The sequence below is a fragment of the Topomyia yanbarensis genome, chromosome 3 (genome assembly GCF_030247195.1).
Source record: "Topomyia yanbarensis strain Yona2022 chromosome 3, ASM3024719v1, whole genome shotgun sequence".
In the NCBI taxonomy this organism is placed as follows: domain Eukaryota; kingdom Metazoa; phylum Arthropoda; class Insecta; order Diptera; family Culicidae; genus Topomyia; species Topomyia yanbarensis.
The window spans coordinates 421,140,348-421,159,985 of NC_080672.1; the positions used below are offsets into that span (position 1 = coordinate 421,140,348).

At 37.3% G+C, this 19,638-nt stretch overlaps 1 protein-coding gene across 2 annotated transcripts in view; it reads left to right on the top strand.

Annotated features, from left to right (window-relative positions):
- The first annotated feature begins 10,265 nt into the window (after positions 1-10,265).
- LOC131688978 (SPARC-related modular calcium-binding protein 2) overlaps positions 10,266-19,638 on the top strand; it is a 90,985-nt gene continuing 81,612 nt past the window's right edge. Inside the window, exon 1 of one of the 2 annotated variants that reach the window (XM_058973682.1) lies at positions 10,266-10,745. The gene's annotated coding sequence lies outside the window, so the exon portion shown is untranslated. The remainder of the gene's footprint in view (positions 10,746-19,638) is intronic. The other variant, XM_058973684.1, reaches the window with a different exon arrangement.

Sequence of the window (19,638 nt, forward strand, 5' to 3'; positions counted from 1 at the left end):
GAGATTGGGGATTTCTCGAGAATGAACATAGCAAAGCATACGATGCGACAGCGCAGGGGAAAGAGACAAAGCGAATGTTTTGACTTGTTTGTTTTTATTTTGCTTAGCTTGTGGTGAGAAGTGAGATTGTTACAGCTATGACGTTCAGGCGTGATTGAGAATGAGTAACCCGAGAAAAGAAATCGACGAGCACGTGGTTGGCTGCGTACTTTTAGCTGAAACACCCTGAAACAATTTTTATTTCATTGATTTCAATGTTTGATGTGGATAAATCTTGCGGTAAAATACGGTAAATTGCCCACGGATAATGAATTCAGTTCCGTTTTCTTGTGGTTATTTTAAAAAAGCAGGGCGTTATCGAGTATACCGAATACGTAAGTTTATTTAATTCGTAATCGTTCATGATTGATGACGACAGCATAATCAAAGGGTAGTTGGAGCTGTTCAAAGAATTGACCATCACAGTAAACTAGATGTACCTAGAGAATTGGTACTAGCGCTGTACCCAAACAGAAGGTACGATTTACCCAGTAATAGGTGGAAATCTCTATAATATTTATTCTTTTTCATGTACAAAGTATTTATAATTGATTCGTAATCACCTAGTTTAGGTAGAGTGAATATACCCACTTCTAAGTTCATGCACTTTTCTGGATGCCTAAGTAAATAGTACCTAAATTCCACAAAACTGCACATACTCACCAGTAGGTAACTTGAAACCACCTAAAATTAGGTAATTGGTATTCAAATCTGAGCGGATATTACCTAGAAATAGGTAAATATTATAGGGATTGGAACCTATTAGCAGGAAATTTGTACCCCTTTTTTGGGTACTACGCCACTACCAATTTTCTAGGTATGGCTGACCTATGCGTCAATCAGTAAAGTGGCGCGTTACTGTAGTATCTGATTGATGGGGAAAGAGTAATTCGTACTTCTTATACAAAACAGTAAATCAGTGAAAAGATATCCAATCCACACAAATTGATTTTTTTTATATTTTTATATATGAACGTAGAAAAATTTGTGAAATTCGTTAAATGGTAACTTTTATTTAAGATTTTACAGAAAATGTATTTTTTTCCGAAATTTGGTTTACATTCCAATAAAGAAAGTAAAAAGTGGTTTTAACCTACACTTTATTGATTTGAAATGAGGGAAATGTAATTTTGGTCAAAACGAAGCTATTTTATTACATTACATAAAATTAATATGCTTAATTGTTCCGACGGCGTTCGGATGAGCTCATGGACTTTGCAATTCTCACCATCACCTGACGCACACCGGACTGGTCGACTTCAGCAGCCACGAAGCTATTTTATTACATTACATAAAATTAATATGCTTAATTGTTCCGACGGCGTTCGGATGAGCTCATGGACTTTGCAATTCTCACCATCACCTGACGCACACCGGACTGGTCGACTTCAGCAGCCATTCTTTTTCGACATCGTGCCATCTGTGCAGCGTCCTTGTCCTGCGTCATCTTTTCAGTTTTTCTTTTTACTTCTGCCTGATAATTGCCTAATATTTTCAGATTAGAGGGAATCTCAAGTCATTTTTACTTGTACAGTTTCGAGTACATGGTTTTGTTGGTGATGCACAAATTAGTTTTGAGTCCGCAGATGCGGATTCCTTGCCAGATTATCAGTTTTCGGAATTGTTATCAACGAAAAACTGTTATTTTCTGGGGATAATGGGTGTCTCACATCAAATTGCATCACGAAAAAAAATGCTATAGAAAATTACCTAGTGGACTATTCCTTTTCAAACTAGCAGACAATAAAATATAATTCATTGATAAGCTTTTGGCATATTTATTTCATTCAACTTCGATACCATAACCGTACGTTCACACCCTACGCTTATCTCCACTCATTATGTCATGTACAACATCTGGTAGCAGCTTCTTCTGTACGTAAACCCGTTTGCTTCAACAGAGAAAGCAGACGCTTCTGTAGACACTCCTTGAGGCGGATCTCCCCGTTTACAATTCTGGTAGTCACGAGCTGTGCACCTCGTTTGCCACATGAGCAGATCGTTTGCCAAATCATGTATTTATTGGCAAACTTTGAAAGTTGTTACTTCCTTACTTCCTCCGAATCATCAAATCTGTGCTGGGCGGTAAAGAACAGTGGCCCCGGAAGCTGTCGGAAGTCCGCTTTAACGGCTTGAGGCTTGGCCAGTTTCCGGGCCCGTGACCTTTCTACCGTATTTTGCCGTTCGCCACAATTTGGAGCCTTGCAGTTTGTACGTATGCAGTCCCTCCCGGTCCATGGCGAAAGAATAGTAATCCGTTTGAGCAAGGAGAACATAATTGTTAAAGGGTCAGTGTGGTTTGTAGCGCTCTCATTTTGTGGAGATTTTAAGAAAGCTCTGTATAGAAAAGAGAAGATGGTTGCATGCATAAAACATTGCATAACTTCACTCTCCGATTCGATCACACTACTCGACGTTTGCACAACATTCTTGTTTGAAAAATTAAATACACAAAATTGGCAGGCGGTTTCTAACGGTTTTGTTTTGTATCACCGTTCCGTAATATCACAAAGCTGCTGGAGTCTCCTTGTTTGATCCCAATTTCCAGGAGTTGTATGCTTCGGCTTTGAGTCAAAACTTCCTCGAACTGTTATATTTGGCTGTCTTCCTTGAGAAAAATTTAATCTTATTTGCCTATTATTTTTAGCAACAGTAAAAGATGCCTTATTGAGCCAAGAGAATATAATGATTTGTTGTGGTGAGTAACGGAGCTCTTTTTAGTATTTATGCAAAAGAATGACGTCTTTAAGGGAACACTAAAGATATGCATGGGGCATAGTAATAGATCGTAAGGACTCTCCACACAATAGGCAAACTTTTCTACATTCTCAAAGCAACAGTCGTCCTCATGATTCTCTGCGCATTTCTCACACTGAGCATTATTACTACAATGACCCATTAGCTTTTGTTTAGTACATAGCTGCAATGCATGGACACGCGGTACAAACTGCCGAACAGGCAGACGATCCTTATCGAAAAAGATATAATTAAATACCAAAGGTCACCCAACACGAGTTTTGTTTGTTTGTCCCCACCAGTGCAATTGCCATTCAAAAATGTTCGGTCAATGGAGCAAATGAACCTTGAAACTGCCAACCCCGAACTACAATAGATCCACCCATGTAAAACTCGAATCCGTGACCCCGCTGTCGATCTCAACTTTGTCCGTGGACATGTAGACGCGGTAGTCCGTCCTACAAGCCTTTTCGCTACTAAAGTTATTTGCTTGCTTTAGACAGAATATCACGATTTTGAGCTTATCCAGGTATAGATATCTCTCGTTGTTGAATATTTTTGCATCAGTTCTTTCGGAATCTTTAGAATACAACCATAGAAAACGGTGAAAAACGAAACAATTTGGTCAAAATTGTTAAGGTCACATACTAGTCTTATTATTGGAATCGCCATTTTTATTTTTTTATTTTGTTGTATATTAACTCAAATTCGTTTATAAATCACAAATCATTTGGTTTCTTGATTTGGCTAAAATATGCCACTTGAGTTTTAGAGGGGTCCGCCATATTGGATCGGCCATTTTGAATTTAAAAAAAAACTAACCTCAAATTCGTATTCAGCGATGCAAAAAAGTTCATGTTGTTACAAAATATTGACATTCTACCACGAAAACTTTAAGCGCGTTTTTCTTCAAACATGATTTTTCTAAACTACGTGCAATCTCATTTGAAAACGGATCATTTTAAAGACTTCATCCCAAAAGAAAACCTTTTTCATTGGAGGAATGACCCATAAAATCTAGAAATTCTTTGTATTCACTATTTTTAGTAAAGCCTTAAAGTTGGAAAAAGGGCTAAAACATTGATCTAAAAATTTGAGATCGCTCTATTACGTCAAATTTGAAGTTTTTTTGGAATTCCACGCGTACCTAACCTAAGACAAAATGTCACCACGGGCACCATTTTGCTTGTTTCGTCTTGAAAAAAATTGTAAACGAAGACTAGCTTCTTGAATCCTAAACCTAAAATTTCAAATTTTGTTTACTTTTTGGTTATTTGAATGAGCATTTCCCCTTAAAGAATACGAAAGCAGAGACAGGCATTACGGAAGACATAATAAATTGAAAAACAAGTCAAAAAGAAGCAATGCCAAAATGTGGTCATCTATTTTTACTCGATGTAGGGTTACTGTGCCCTAATTCATCACAGCACCTCTATTCATCCCACCCATTTGAACACATTAGTTAGAGCAGTGTCTGCTGTCTCTATTCAGCGCATTAGCTCAAATGGTAGGTTGAATAAGGGTGCGTTGTATTCGATTTTTCGCTTCCCTTGAACGCGAGTATTTTACATTTTTCAAGCGAGATCTTTTATTGATCTTAGGAACGAAGCAATGATATTGATACCTATTTAAGCGCAATCTAATCATTGTAAACGGAGTTACCAGCGAAATAGTCTGACATCGTGACTAATGGGATGAATAACCCACCCAAGTAACCATAAGCATTAAGCCATTGCACTATATTGGCTATATATTTGAACTAATGTTGCATTGAAACTCCATTACAGCATTAACAATGCAATAAAAGTCTATATTAGCATCAATAATTCATAACTGCACAGCCGACATATAGCATTATCGCTTGCTCTATATGCGTATATAAAGCTGATATTACGCGTATACGCTTCAAGGATCTTTAAAGCATGTAAGCTTTACAAGTGCATTTAGTGCCATTATAGAGCAAATAAAAAGCCGATTTAATGCTATTGTAATGCTGTTGGTTTATTTGTTATTTTCTTGAAGATTATATTCGGCATATTTTATTTCAATCGAACATATGCAATATAGTCTAGGGGGAAAACGTAGCGCACTTACCGTGAAGGACGAGGCAAGGTACCTCAGTTCGAGACTGACTAAAGGTAAAACCCATTAAGGATATTCATTACAATGAATTAAAAGAGAGATAATTACGGTTTTAAACAGAACATCTTACTTTAAAATTTTTACTTTTTGTTCATTATACCGAAATGAAACATAAGAAATGGTTTCAAAACCATGGCGGACAATAACAGCCAACTCAAACTTTTCAATAGCATTATTAATGCCAATATAAGGCTTTCAAATTTGACATTTGTACGCTGGTGCTACATAATAGCATTAGTACTGCAGAAACGAGCTGTCAATCTCTGCGCAGTAATAGCACTATATTTCGCCTTTTCTGGCATAATATCAGCATTATATCAGTATTTAGGGCTTCACGGCTCTTTAAGACAGCTTTATATGTGAATCTAAAGCAGATATTAGGCTACGTTATAATGCTTATTGGTTACTTGGGAAGGGTCTTGTCTACCCTATGACTGTATGCAATCCTACCCTAGTAACAATTGAGGTTTTTTGGCACTCTTGGAATCCTTCTTAAAACTTAGAATGCACTTGTAGTGTACTATAAAACTAAAATTGCTACTTGGGTATGATCGTCTTAGCAACTGTCATAAAGAATCTTTGTTTCACTCGCGTGTGTAAAAAGATGAGCGGGTAATGTATGGGACACAACTGGAATGCTGTGACGGTAATTGGACTGAATTTTTGAATCTAATGATCCGTAATCTACAATCCGCCAACAAGAAGGTTGCGGGTCCTAAAAATTGTCTCATCAGTATACAGATCAAGATATATAGTGTCTCGAATATATGCTGCCTCTGTCGCTTTTAAACACCCAGCGTCGAAGATAAATATAACTTGTTAAGAAACAAATATTCAAACAAATTGTTCGGATTATTGTATGATAGAGGTGCATCGATTTTTTTACCAAATCAACTGTTCAGTAGACCGAACTGAGCTTACAATCTCCCGGAACAACTTATCTGCAGTAAACTTATATCTAAAGTTTTACAAAACTTTAGTGTTCTGTTGGTGATCCATATTGATGGCTTTGCCCGAAATCGACTGGGCCATTTTGGTTTTCCACGTCGCTTTCGAAAGATTTTCTGAAAATTACTGGGGTCTGCAAGTGACGTCATTCCCAACGGTTTTGAACCGAAACTGTCTTGTCAAGTCAGCAAAATTTCCTATGTGATTACCTATAAACAGTGCCGTAGCGCGGTCTTCTGGCGCCCTTGGCGGAGCTTCAGTTTTGCGCCCCATGCATCATTTGTCTACGCTAGCATCATGGTCTGCGAATATGCCGCAGTGAATATGAAGTTAAGTATCTGTGAGACAATCTAACCGAAAACTGACAACAGATTTAAAGAATGAAATTTCGGGCAAAGCCATCAGTATGGAACACCAACAGAACATTATAGTTTTGTAAAATTTTAAATATAAGTCCACTGCAGATTTATTTCTAATATTATTCGAAGTTAGGTGTTTGAAGGCGACGGATGGAGGATTGTTCCAGAAAACTGTGTATATGTGCTGACGATTTTTTTTTTGCGGGAATCGACACGCCTGTGTGGGGCAACTCTTCAGCAACAGTTATATTCATTTCCGATGATTGGAAGTTTGTAAAAATACCTAAAGACCTGATTTCTAAAAGATGCGACCGAAGCTCGTTGGTGTTAGATTGCCGCATATTTTATGTAAGCATCTATTCAAGAGGGTGCTAATATCATGTATGGCAAAAAAGTAACTATCAAATTTTATAACCAGACACCCCGAAAAAATATGCAAAATTTCACCTCAATCGGCCATGATAAAGGGGTCAGGCTTAGCGGTCAAAGTGCGACAATTTTCATCCGGGAAAAACACAGAGAACTCTGAATATCGAATTCGTCGTTTTGATGCAAAATGACTTAGATGGTATTAAACCGCAAGATTTAGTGTTACCTCGATGTTTTTTTGTAGATAGCCCTTAACAGACTTGGAAAATATTGGAGTTTAGAAAGGCAGCTTTCAATTTCTTTTTGGTGCAAAAGTCTTAGAAATGTATGAAACGCCGGATCTTGCATCATCTCGAGATTTTTGTAAAGGAACTTTTGGATTTTCGAAAAGAATATCAAACATTGTTTTTCGAATTGTCACCAGTTTTCAACGCTTCATGCATATCTAAAACATACAAAAAATTAATAGCTGCATTTCCAAACTCAGGTCGTATCTCAATTAAAACAACGCTATTGTCCCTAAAAGGCATATTTTCGAGATTACTCCAGATATCGATATTTCATGACATTATAAGACATTTTTTCCGATTGATGGGGACTTTTTACGATATGCTATATCTGTATATCAAGACCAATATTTAGGATACTATTTTTAGGAGCTGTGACCTGCTTTGTGGATTGACCATTACGGTGCATATCATTACATTCGAATCATCTGTTCGAGAGCCATCACGACATTCCGGTTATGTCCCAGACATTATCCACCCATCTTTTTGCACATACATAAAACAAAGCTACGACTTATTCAGCGGTAATTTGTCTTTTATGAAGGACTATCACGTCTACATGCCCGCTCGCAAAGTTGAAATCAACAGTGTAGTTACCGATTCGAGCTTGTCATGCGTGGATCTACTGAAGCAGGGGGTTAGTTGTTTCAAGGACCCCTTACTCCGGTGAGCAAAGAGTTTGCATGGCAATCGCATCGAACGGAACAAAATTTTGTGTGCTCTCAAAATTCGTGTCAGGTAACCTCTGGCAGGAGAGTCCACATAACCGTTCCCCGCGTATAAAAAGCTTCCGACGAATGTGAAGCATTCCCTTTGACAATGCTCTTAGTATTCTTTTACAGAAATACTAAAAATAGCCACGCCGCGCAGAAAAACAAATCATTATGCTCGCTTGACTCAGGAGTGTGACTCTGATTATCTCCATGTGGAGGCATCTTTTACTGCTCCGAAAATTATAGGCAGGTGAGATTACTTGTAAAAGTTTCTTGTTTTCTCTTGCGATGTTGTCAAATATACCAGCTAGAGAAAGCTGGTCCTAGTAATTGGAGATAAAACAAGAAATTTTCAACGCTTCTAGGAACTCTAAAAGTCTCATGTCATATCAACCAGAGATTCAATTTAGTGCAAAACTCGTTAATCAACTTTGTGATATTGCGGAACTCTTCCTAGCATCGAGAAAACTTTAGCGTAGCGTAATCTTTTCGCGCTTTTTTTTTTGAAAATGGCATTTCTCTCATGACTTATCCTCACTTATTTTACAAAATAGATCACGATTTCAGCGCCCCCCTAAGCATGGCGCCCTTGGCGGGGACCAACCCGGCCAACCGCACGCTACGGCTCTGCCTATAAATGAGGAAACAGTCAGCTGCATTGTGACATTACTTCACGGAAAATAAATTGTTCCCAAAATCGTGAATAAAATGCCATGAATTCTGGAACAATCACGTTTTTACGTTACGAAAACAGGACCATGACCAAAAATCATGGCTTTTATAATTATGTTCAATTTCCCTTCAGTAACGCCAATTTCCGCCAAGAACTAGTTCACAACTTTATGAGCATTATTCATAAAACCAAAGGCTGACTCATGATTTTTATTCTGGCTATTTTTCGAGAACTATTTTACGAAATTCGAAATTTTATTCATGAATCCATTAAATCCTCGTGAGCTAATTCATGATCTCTAATTTATTAGTCACGATCCAATATCCGTGCTCGTGAAATGGTTCACAAAATCATCAAATATTATTCATACAATCATGAACTGGTTCATGATTCCTAATATATTAGTTACGATCTTATGTCCGTGCTGATCCAGTTCATATTGTCACGTTATTCCGAGTAAAAAAACCGTCAGCAACCAAAAAATAATAGATCACGATAAGGCGAAGAGAATTTACGAATACCATGATAAAACTGCTGATATCATGAACATTAGTTACATTACTCTTTGAAAGCAAGCTCTAAAATAAAATATCATGATAACATTGAACAGAAATTACGAAAATCTTGACTAAAATCCTGAAATCATGAACACAAATGACACAACTATTGACGAAAATATCTAAAATCGTGACTAAGATCCTGAAATCATGAACATGAATTGCTCTATTTATGACTAAAATGTCACGACAACATGAACAGAAGTTACAAAAATCGCGACTAAGATCCTGAAATCATGAACACAAATTACACAACTCGTGACAAAAGTCTTTAAAACCATGACAAAGATCCTGAAATTATGAAAAACTCATGATTAAAATATTACGATAACGTTAATGGAAATTACGAACATCACGACTAAGACTTTGAAATCATGAACTTTAATCCCGCTAACGTCATGAGAATTCACAAGAATCGCGAATAAGCTGTTGAAATCATGAACAACGTTTGAATGTCGACTGTGTATTCCCAAATCATGAACAAGAATCACACAACAAAAACTAAACATGTCCAGGGAACAACAACAGTAACCCTACCAAACATTCTAATGTAACGCTATGTATATATTCGGGGTGAACTGGTTTTTAGAAATCACAAATAGTTTCATGAATACGAGGTTTATTATTCATAATTTCAGGAACTTGGTCACGGTTTTCGTAAATCGTTCAGTCCACGAAATTGTGACCTTTTGTTCATGGATTTATGAACGGATTTTTTTCCGTGTTGGACTGTACCTGACTGAATTACACCAACGAACTTTGTGTTATCGAAGTGAAAGACCTACTCATCCAGGTTTGTGACAGTGGAATGCTACAACCCCTTGCGCTTTTTAAACATGAAGTCTTGCTTCAGGTGCATTGTACAGCATAAGTCATCAAATAAATCAGAATAAGTGTGCCATTTTTAGATATGTACACACTAAATTATTGTCCGAAAGACGAACTGAAAAAGCAAAACTGGGAATACGTCAAGGGAGTCAGAGGACTCCGCCACGATCCTATCTGTACCATCTAGGTTCGTACTATTGATCTAGGTTCGTACCAATTTTGAAATTATTGGAGTCAGTCCACCACCGAACCTATTTTATTACCAGTACTTAAATTTTCGATTAAATGATTATGATGAGAACTATTCCCCTCCCACTACAATTGCATACAAGTTGCATCACTATGTCCAAACCTGCAACATAAGTCCGAAGCGCTCGCTCAAACATCAGCTTACATGTTTTTAATCCTTATCTACTCTCGCTCTCGTGGTTAGCTGCGCGCCTTATTTCTTCCTCTCTATTTCTCAGTGCACCCTTTGCAACATTTCCAGAAGATGCATCTCTACGAAACGCGAACAGTCACAAATCGAGAGAGAACTGTTGTCGGGGAGTAAGTCGGTTGCGTTTCGAGCTACGATGCGAGGCCTGGAAGCGCAGTACGCCTCATCTGAAACATCAGTTTAGATTGATACTCACTTCGCGTAGGACGCATGGTCGCTTCGAGTCTCCGGTATCGGTTGGTTTTGTATTCAACAAGAACATCAGTTCCGAATCCCCGAGTAGGAGCGTGAATGGTACCGATGAAGATCCCTCTGTGCACGGAGTGACTCCGATCGGTCAGTGTGAAAGCTACTTTCGGATCGAGTGGATGCTGAGAGTTTTAGCTCCTGTTTAAGATACAGTAGTTTGCTTCGAGTTCGATTCCGGACGATATATGACTGCGCGATCTTAGGAATGTGCTAAGTGCTTGAACTATCAATCATTCCGTCCGACATCAAGTGCAAGGATTAGAGGCGCGTAGACTTGGAACATAATCGGGGAGTGCGATAGAAGCTACTTTATGGTTGTGATTAGAGTCTGTGTGATGGTGAATTTTGCTGGCGAGGGCTATTGAAAGCCAAGTTGAATCGAATCGTTTCCATTAAAAAAACGAAGGTGAGTAATGCTGATTGGAAAGGATTGGCTTGAAGAGAACGTTTTATAAATTTTTTGCTGTATATTTGGTTGGAAATGTTTATTCATTATTTAATTAAGACGTGAATAATGTGCACTGGTTCGGTAAAAAAATGAAACTATCCTTTCACTAAATCGAGCAATCGTATTTGAATACTTTTAATGTAATCTCACATTTGTGCTGCTCGTTGGAAAATATCGGAATGGATTTTTTTTTCAATGGATCAATTCAGTTACCTAAACTATATTGATTTTCTCAAAATGTATATGCTACTTGAGTAATCGGCAAAACATTTTTGTTTTGTTTCGGTTACAGAATTTTTACCTTAGAATCATTTTTGGGTTATAATCTTTTTTGGAAATATATCTAACCCTATATCCGGGATTGGGAATCGAACCCAGGTGGGCGCGTATTTGGCAATCGATTTACCCACTACGCTATGCCCGCTCCCAACATTTAATTACTATGCATTGAAAAATAACTCAAATTAGTACTGACTAGTAGTGTCAACAACTAGAGCACGCTAATGGCATAGAAGATGCGATTGGTGCCATAACTGTTAGGCAGTATTCGCTTTACGCTTCTTGACAAATTATATGCCCTTCATTATTTGAATGTTAACCTTTCCATATTTTTTCAACATTTCGACAAATAAGTCATATTAGAAATTGTACGCTAATGACTAACGTTGGACCTACTAACCGGAATTTATTTTCAGCTCTATGTGGTCGAAAATAGTTACAGTACTCTTGCATTGACCCTTAAATGCGCAATGTTGTTTTAAAACAACATCCGGAAAATCGTCTAAAAATTATCGCATTAACGTGATGTAGCTGCGAAACAATTTTCACAAACTGTGAATTCACACGAAATCGAAATCCAAACACCAATGCAAGATTTGAAATTTAAGAAAGCACCAATGCCAAGTTAGGTAAATAGCAAACGGGTGCGTAGACGATTAGTGGGTCGCGAATTTATCAATGTACTGATTACTCATTTTTTCTCATATAGTCAAACAAGATATGGCAGACGGAGGAAATTCAGTGATGTTTAAGTTCAAAAATATTTGGATTGGTAATTCAATTCCTCTAAAACTTTGAATCGAAGAAATCTAATTTTCATAATTTTAATTCTAATACTTCGGTTATGTCTACAAATAGTCTAGAGTACGCTGTTAGGAAATAATGGTAAGTAAAGGTAATTTATTTCGTTTTGACGAGAGCATTTCACAAAATATCTCATAACTTTGCAATACTAACGCTGTAGCAACTTGTATTTCGAACTTGCTTTAATGTTGTGTGAAATTATATCTTTCCGAACGACTAGTCTTGGTAAGGTTGTCATCCCTCCGGGTTTCAACCAGAGACTCCGGTTTCAGGAGGCGATCTTCGGACCTCCGGGGTTTCTATAAATTTATCCGGGTCTGGTGGGAATCTATCGTTTGTACTTGTATAGTACTGAATTTCTAACGAGTTTTCTAAAGAGGAGAGCTACTAGCACTACTTCCCCAGCGACTGTGGTGACGAATAACCGGATTCTTTGCGCTCCGCTAAGGAAAACACCGCAGTGTAACTCCTTACACTGCTTTGAAGAAGAGCAATACTCGTTAGGCTTATCCTCCACGGCGAGAGTGGCTGGTGCTTTTGGATCCGACAAAATTGTTCGCAAACATCTACAGCTTAATGTGAACGATACAGACAAGCGGTGCGCATTATGCTTTATAAAAACAAAGCACTCAACGAATCAATTTGGTAATTTTCCAAGCAACGCTAAATTGATAAGCTGAAGAGTTACACAGGGATTCTAAGAAATAAACTTGTTTCTGTTCAACTCAGTAGGTAATAATAATAATAAAATACTCGATCGCTTTGATTCAAATTTCTGTTTGTTTTCAGCGTTTACTCATGTTTCACTTGAAGCATATCCCATGACAGTAAAAATCTCCGGGCGAAAGCCTCACCAGAGGTGGAAACCCTGTCTTTGTTAGAATTCATAATACACGTTCAAGCTTATTTGTAATATCTTCAGATGTCCTTAATTGATTTAGAACCACTGCTCTTTGTTTTATTCATGAACAATCGGTGTAATCGCATGGAATTTGTTGTTTTCTGATGATCTTTTGCGTCGAATAGTATACCAACCTCGAGTTTTTTGTCTGAGTAAGGGAGAGAAAATCATTTCAAACAATGAAAAAATGATACTGTCTCTCCCCCTCCCCCCAGAACTTAAAAACACTTGCAGTTGACGAAATCACCGCTAGAGGTCGCTGCAAACATCCGAACACGTAGGATGTAGGAAGGAGTTAAGCATTTGAAAATATTTCGAACAACTTTGTTGAAGACTTGAAGGCAGTTCAACCAACCGTTAAATAGTTATTAACGTGTTAAGTTGGATACTGTTACTCAACATTCGCAAAGGGCGTATTCCGCTTATCTCATGTATGTGAATCTCGTGTAAGGGTAGGGCAAAGTTAGGGAAAACTCATATCTCTGAAACGACGAAAGATAGAAAGTGCTGATGTTCTACAAAGTTGTAGCGAGATAAATTGACTTTTAGTTTTTAGTTGAACGTTTTAGAAATTTCCCGCATGGTGGCGGTAGTGAGCCAAGCATTTTAAAGAGAATACTTCTATTTGTTCAACGGTGAGAGATGAGGCAGTTTGATGTTCTACGAACCTGTAGAGTACTAAAAAATCTATTCAAATTTGACCGCTTGGTGGCACCAGTGAGCAAAACTAATTCAAGCTAATACGCCTATCTGTATAATAGTAAGAGATAGCGCAATCTGATGTTCTACGAAGTTGTAAAGTGTTTGAAAGTTTTTCATGTCTCGCTATAAAAATTGAAAACACCAAAGGTACGCAAAACCGAGACTCCACCAAAAGCGCCAGAAGACCTCGCTACGACACTGATAAAAAAAACTAATAGCGAACGTATTTGAGTTGCGCGATACAAAATTGTAAAAGGCAACGACTTCAAATTGAAAATACAGCGAAAATTAATGCAAACTTTTTCGCTCGATTTCTCAAATTCATAGAAACATAAATGGGTCGGACCACATTCAAGGGCAGTGAAGCAGGCCGCCTCCTTAAAGCTATAATAAATATCGTGAAGTGAGCTGAATCGATTCTCGTATAGCCAGGAAGCGGGCATAGCGTAGTTGGTAAATCGATTACCTCCCACGCAGCTCACGAGGGTTCAACTCCCCACCCAGCACATAGGGTTAGGTTTTTTTTCTATAGAGATTTTTCTAACCCGAAAAAGAGTTGAATTACTATAAGGTTTTTAAATTTCTATAATCTATCTCATCGATGCCTAGAGGAGTTCCGCAATAACTCGAAGTGGCCGGTGCCCAACATAAGCATACGCCTACCCCCTGTCCTGCACTAAGTTGACTATCTGGTTGAAATATTGACCGACTTCAGATTGTTGGTATTTCTTTGAAACGCTAGAATCTAAGCGTTTGATCTCGAATTTCTAAGATCGGAGGTTCTTTCGTTGGGCTTTGTAGCACATTTCGGACTGGAACAAGGCCGAAGGGATTCGTTTAACGGAGATCTGGCGCTAGAACACTAGGTGCACGACCAGACAACATGTTTAATGTTGTGATAACTGTCACCACAAGCGCAGAAATTGCTCTCCACGACCCCAATACGCCGGAGATGCGCTTGCAACGTATATTCATTGGACAACACTTTGGATATCACCCGAATGAAGTCACGTCTTTAATCCATGTCCTTGAACCAAGATTTGTTGATACTTTTGGGACTCCTAAACACCTATTGTTCCACGAAATTTGCCAATTTTCGAGCGCCCTGCGACAAGAAATACTTAAAAATCGTTGAAGCTCTGCGATCTTTTATAAATATCACCTTCTAATGCGTAAATGTTCGCCTTCTTATAACCATTTTAATCTAAGTATCCGGCTTTTCATTTCCCGGAATGGAGCAATGCGAAAGAACTCAAGCTAAGGTAATCTGGTATAATTTTTTAGACAAAGCACTCAGGAACCCTCATGATTTCCTCGGAAAACACAAGGAGTGCTTTCCAAGTCCCATCGAACGAAGAGCCTCATTGAAACTGGAACGATGTCGGCATGGTTGTTGATAGGTAAATATAAAACCATCAAATTTTACCAGCACCCTCACCACTACTGTCATAGTAATAGAAGCGAGCTGTCAACCCCCTTCGTCTTTACTCAATCGAGATCAAGGTAACGGATACACATGGCTTTTCCAAACATTACCCGTACGGAAATGATCATCTTCACACACACCTAAGTTACCTAATTTCTACCTGCCTTTTCGGTACATAAAGCGGTACAGAGGGTATTTTCTTCATTCTGATACAATACACTGAAGAAGGCTGCAAGTCGTAGCCGAAATACGTATCTGTAACAGAAAAGTGCAATTTTGCATTTTGTTCATCATAGTGGAATTAAAACGGAAGACAACGGTTAAAGTGTTTAATCGTTTAGGAACGCAGCATTTATATTTCGTTCTGTTCTTCATTGTAATATCGCAACGTTTACTCGAACGAGGTGGAAAATTTCAAGTTACGGGATCTCAATATGCTCGTAATTATACCAATAAGGACCATTTATAAATTCTGCCACGCTATTAGGAAGAAGAGATATGACTAATTGTGACATAAATGGGAGGAGAGCACGTCATGTGCTCTGACGCAATCGGCCGTAAAACGCACGATTGCGCCATGTATATACAGAGTGTTTGGTTCATGGTTAAGAACCTCTCGGAGGGTGATATTTGGAGAAAAAATCGTTTTACACATACCATCAAATCGCAACCGTTACAGAGTTATTGAACTTTTCGTGTAAAAAACTTATTTGTCTTAAAATACCTCTAACTCAAAAAGTATACTTTGTATTTCAAATATTTTAGGTCCACTGGGAAGGTGAGAAAATTTCACATTGAGTGATGCCCTCACATGTTTCAGCTAATGAGTTTAAGTAGCCTTTTCAAAGTAATTTATTGAAAATTAAACAGTTTTAATCGATTTTTCGTTCATTTCTTGAAAATCCTAATAGTTAACCTCATCGTTTTAAAAATCCAGATTGTTAGTCTTGACGAGCTGCATAATTCGTTCTTTGACACGATACAGTTACTTTTTCTTATTTTCATGAGTTTGGGTTATCCAACTTGGATATTTTATCTCATTTTCACTAATACCAGCTCTAATTGAAAAAGTATGGCACTTATAGTACTTTTTTTCTTTTTATTCGAAAGCCAGGAAAATTTTACAGAGAAATATGTATTAATACCTTTCAGTTAAGTGAATTTAGTATTCTTTTAGAAGTAAATTAGTTTAAAGTTAGTGCTATTATTAGCATTTTCGTTAATTTTCTTAAAATAGAAAATAATGAACATCACCATTATGATCATGGAAATAATGCATCTTAGCAAGTTCTACAGTTCTTTCTTTGACTCCATTCAATTATCTCTTTTGGTTTCAACGCAAAATCGTTTTTATCACATCGTTTCATATGCAAAAATAACGATTTCGAACCCACTGCATTTGTGGCGAGGTCATGCTGTGTTAACTATTAAATAGCAGCAAAATGAAAAGAGACATAGACAAAGTGTCAAATAAAAAGTTATAGAGAAAATTAAGGGGCATCAAATGAACAATAGTAACGATAAATTTTGTTGATTAATAATTAGAATGATTAAAAAAAAAACACTCCAAAAACACAAATTTTGAGTTATTTCGTTAGTAAAAAATCATTTAGTACACTTAACTAAAAGATATTTGTACATACACTGATAGAAAATTTTCTCAGCTTTCCAATGAAATCTTGTAAATAACGATATAAAGTATATTTTTAGATTAGAGTCTTTTAAGCACTTGCAAGTCGGTAACAGGAAAAGTATAGTAATGAAATTACAAAGAAATGAGAAGAAATAGGAATAAGACGTCCAAGAACAAATTATGAATCGTCCTAAATCCCAACTTTTGGATAATGGATATTGCTATAATCATACTTCATTATTTCGAGAAAATTAGCAAAAACCTCCTCAAAAACACTAACTTTTAACTACTTTACAGCTAAAAGGTAATTAAAACTAATTAAGCAAAATATATGAGAACACTATTCAATAGGAAATTTTTTCACCTTTCGAATGGAACTAAAAGATTTAAAATACAAAGTATACTTTTAAAGTTAGAGTTATTTTAAGACAAATATTTTTTTTACACAAAAAGTTCAATAACTCTGTAACGGTTGAGATTTGATGGTATGTGTAGAACAATTTTTTTCTCCAAATATGACAGTCTATCACCCTCCGAGAGGTTCTTAATCATGAACCAAACACCCTGTACGAAATTCCATAGAACATGAACACTTTTGTGAGTAGCGGCATTAATGTGCTACTACAAAATGAAGAAAAAACTAAAATCATTTGATTCGTATTAGACCAAGGGGAAAAATAACGTGGTAATATGACAGAGGGTTAGTTAGTGTTGGGTAATCTTGGCGTGACATAATTTATGAATGTTCCACAATACCACTTTTAAACTCATTGTTTACGGTCCATTTTACATTGTCGACAACACTCCCGACAGCCGGCTGCCCGGAGTTCAAGTTGTTTTTGATGAAACAATCTCGATAAACGATTACCCAGAGTTTCAACGCCTAGAACATTTACGTATCCTTCATTCAATAAACTATTCAAACATCTTATGCACGAAAGTATATTCTCAGTCGCATCGCTTGCTTGAAGCGAATCCTGACTAACAACCCACCCACTACCCAAGCCGTGGTACTTATGGGAGTGTCACTGAGTCGGAGCCTTCCGTTAAGTAAGTACCACATCAGCACTTGCTTTCACATCCCAAGTTACGGTAAAGATGGTCGTGACCCGCAATGATGGCTCTCAGGCTCGCTTGGACTGGATCAATTTTTATTCCCAAACAATGCTCCTCAAGTAGTCTGGCTGGAAATGAGAGTCATCAGTCTGCAATCTACGAAGTATACCGTGCTTACGCAACGCAACGCAAAAAGCAGAGTATCTCCATTTTGAGCATTTAAAATTTTTAAATGAAACTCAGGGAAGTGATGCGAACTTTATAACAGGTTTGAAGCAAAATATGTGCATTTCGAACTTTGGTTTTACTCTGTGAACTTCAAGTATCAGAATGTTTTATATTTTTTTAGAAAGTATAATCATAAGTATAAAAGATCACCCGTGGTTGCTAAATTTCATTAACCTTCAGATATGAGGCCTTTATTTAGTTGAACATTTTTTCAGTACTCAAACAAAACTATCTTTTTGAGTTTAATGTTTTTAACCCATTCATGCCCATGTTGTTTGTGGACAACAACGTTTTTAAACAGCTATAATTTTTGATTGAGGCAAGAGCTGCTCACAAAAACAAGTAAGGCTAATAATTGTAACTATTGGCTTTCATTTGAGTATTAACAGTTACAAGGATCAGCTCTAGAACTGAAGTTATTGCAATGAGTCTGATTGGATTCCGATGGAGCAGTGCTGCCAGGGACAGTTTACGTTGACGACGGAAAATGATTTTTTCATATAACTTCGTTATGATGCAATATTAGTGAACACTGATAAAACTTATCAATTTAGACTATTTTTGGCTACGTTTTACAAGCCATTGGACTATTGTGAATATTCTAGGAGAATTGTAGTGAGCATTGGAAGGTTAAAATTTCGCAGCTTCTTGCACTGCAAGAGAAGCACCTACCTTTATGAAAAAAGTTTTTTCGAGTTTCTTGACCCCACCGTTTTCAAGAAAAAATAGTTTTGAAACGCTACATGCACTAGAAAAAAGTTGGACATAAAAGGGTTAAGACATTCAAGTGATTGACAAAAAAGAGTTCAATAACTCTGTAAAAGTTGAGTTTTGATGATATATGTAGAACGCTGAGCCAGCAGATATTTGGATTTAGAATGTAGATTGATCCTATCTTATCTTTTTGAACCACTATATATTTTTATATAAAAAATCGATTTTCTTTTCATGTTGGATAGCACAATTTTTTCGGTATTTGTTGAAAAATAGTCTAGTTGAGTAGTTGGTACCACCGATTGCCATAACTGGTTCACCTACCCTAATGCTATAAATATGCTTCAGTAGCTCGTTTGTAATGCCGATATAACTACGAAACTATTTACTTAGTATGTTTTCTTAATCTTGACTGAATTTCATTTATTTGAAAAGCCGTTTATTTCATTGCTGCCGACATTAATAACGCGTTCTTTTGGAATAATCTTTTCCATTTATTTGTACGATCTACTGTAATTACTGCAACTACAGAATGCCTAAAAGCGTGGGTATCTTTGATGTGTTTCGTTGCTAACTACATCTTTTTTACTTGAAATTCCCCATTTTTGCTCTCCACATCGAAAAAGTTGTTCCACGGAAAGTGCAAAATGTGGTTGACCCCTGTACAGTACCGGGTCTGGAAGCAGATTCAAAATACCAGTTGATTGTATGTAACCCGAGTCCTCTCACTCGAAAGCAACAGGTGACCTATTCCGCTTGTCACCGTCGATTACTTATGTCTGGTGGAGGCATGGGATTTTTTTTATTTCTCGGTGACCCTACCTCTCTTCTACTGCAATCTGAACATGGTAATGCTAATTGCATTGGAGCGACGTCAAGTGTGAGGGATTTCCATAGAAAACGAATCAACTGGTTCTTTTATTGTATTTCTTCCTAGTTATTTTCATTGACCATATGGTTCATGGAACAACCTGTGGTGTGGGTTATGGCAGCTCCCCTCGTACGTGTCCAAAGTTGAGTGGTACCATTTTTGGACATTTATGCACATTTTTTTTGCTCTGCTCAATGCTTAAGCTCTCCCTCCTTAAGCTTTCTTCCACGACACCAT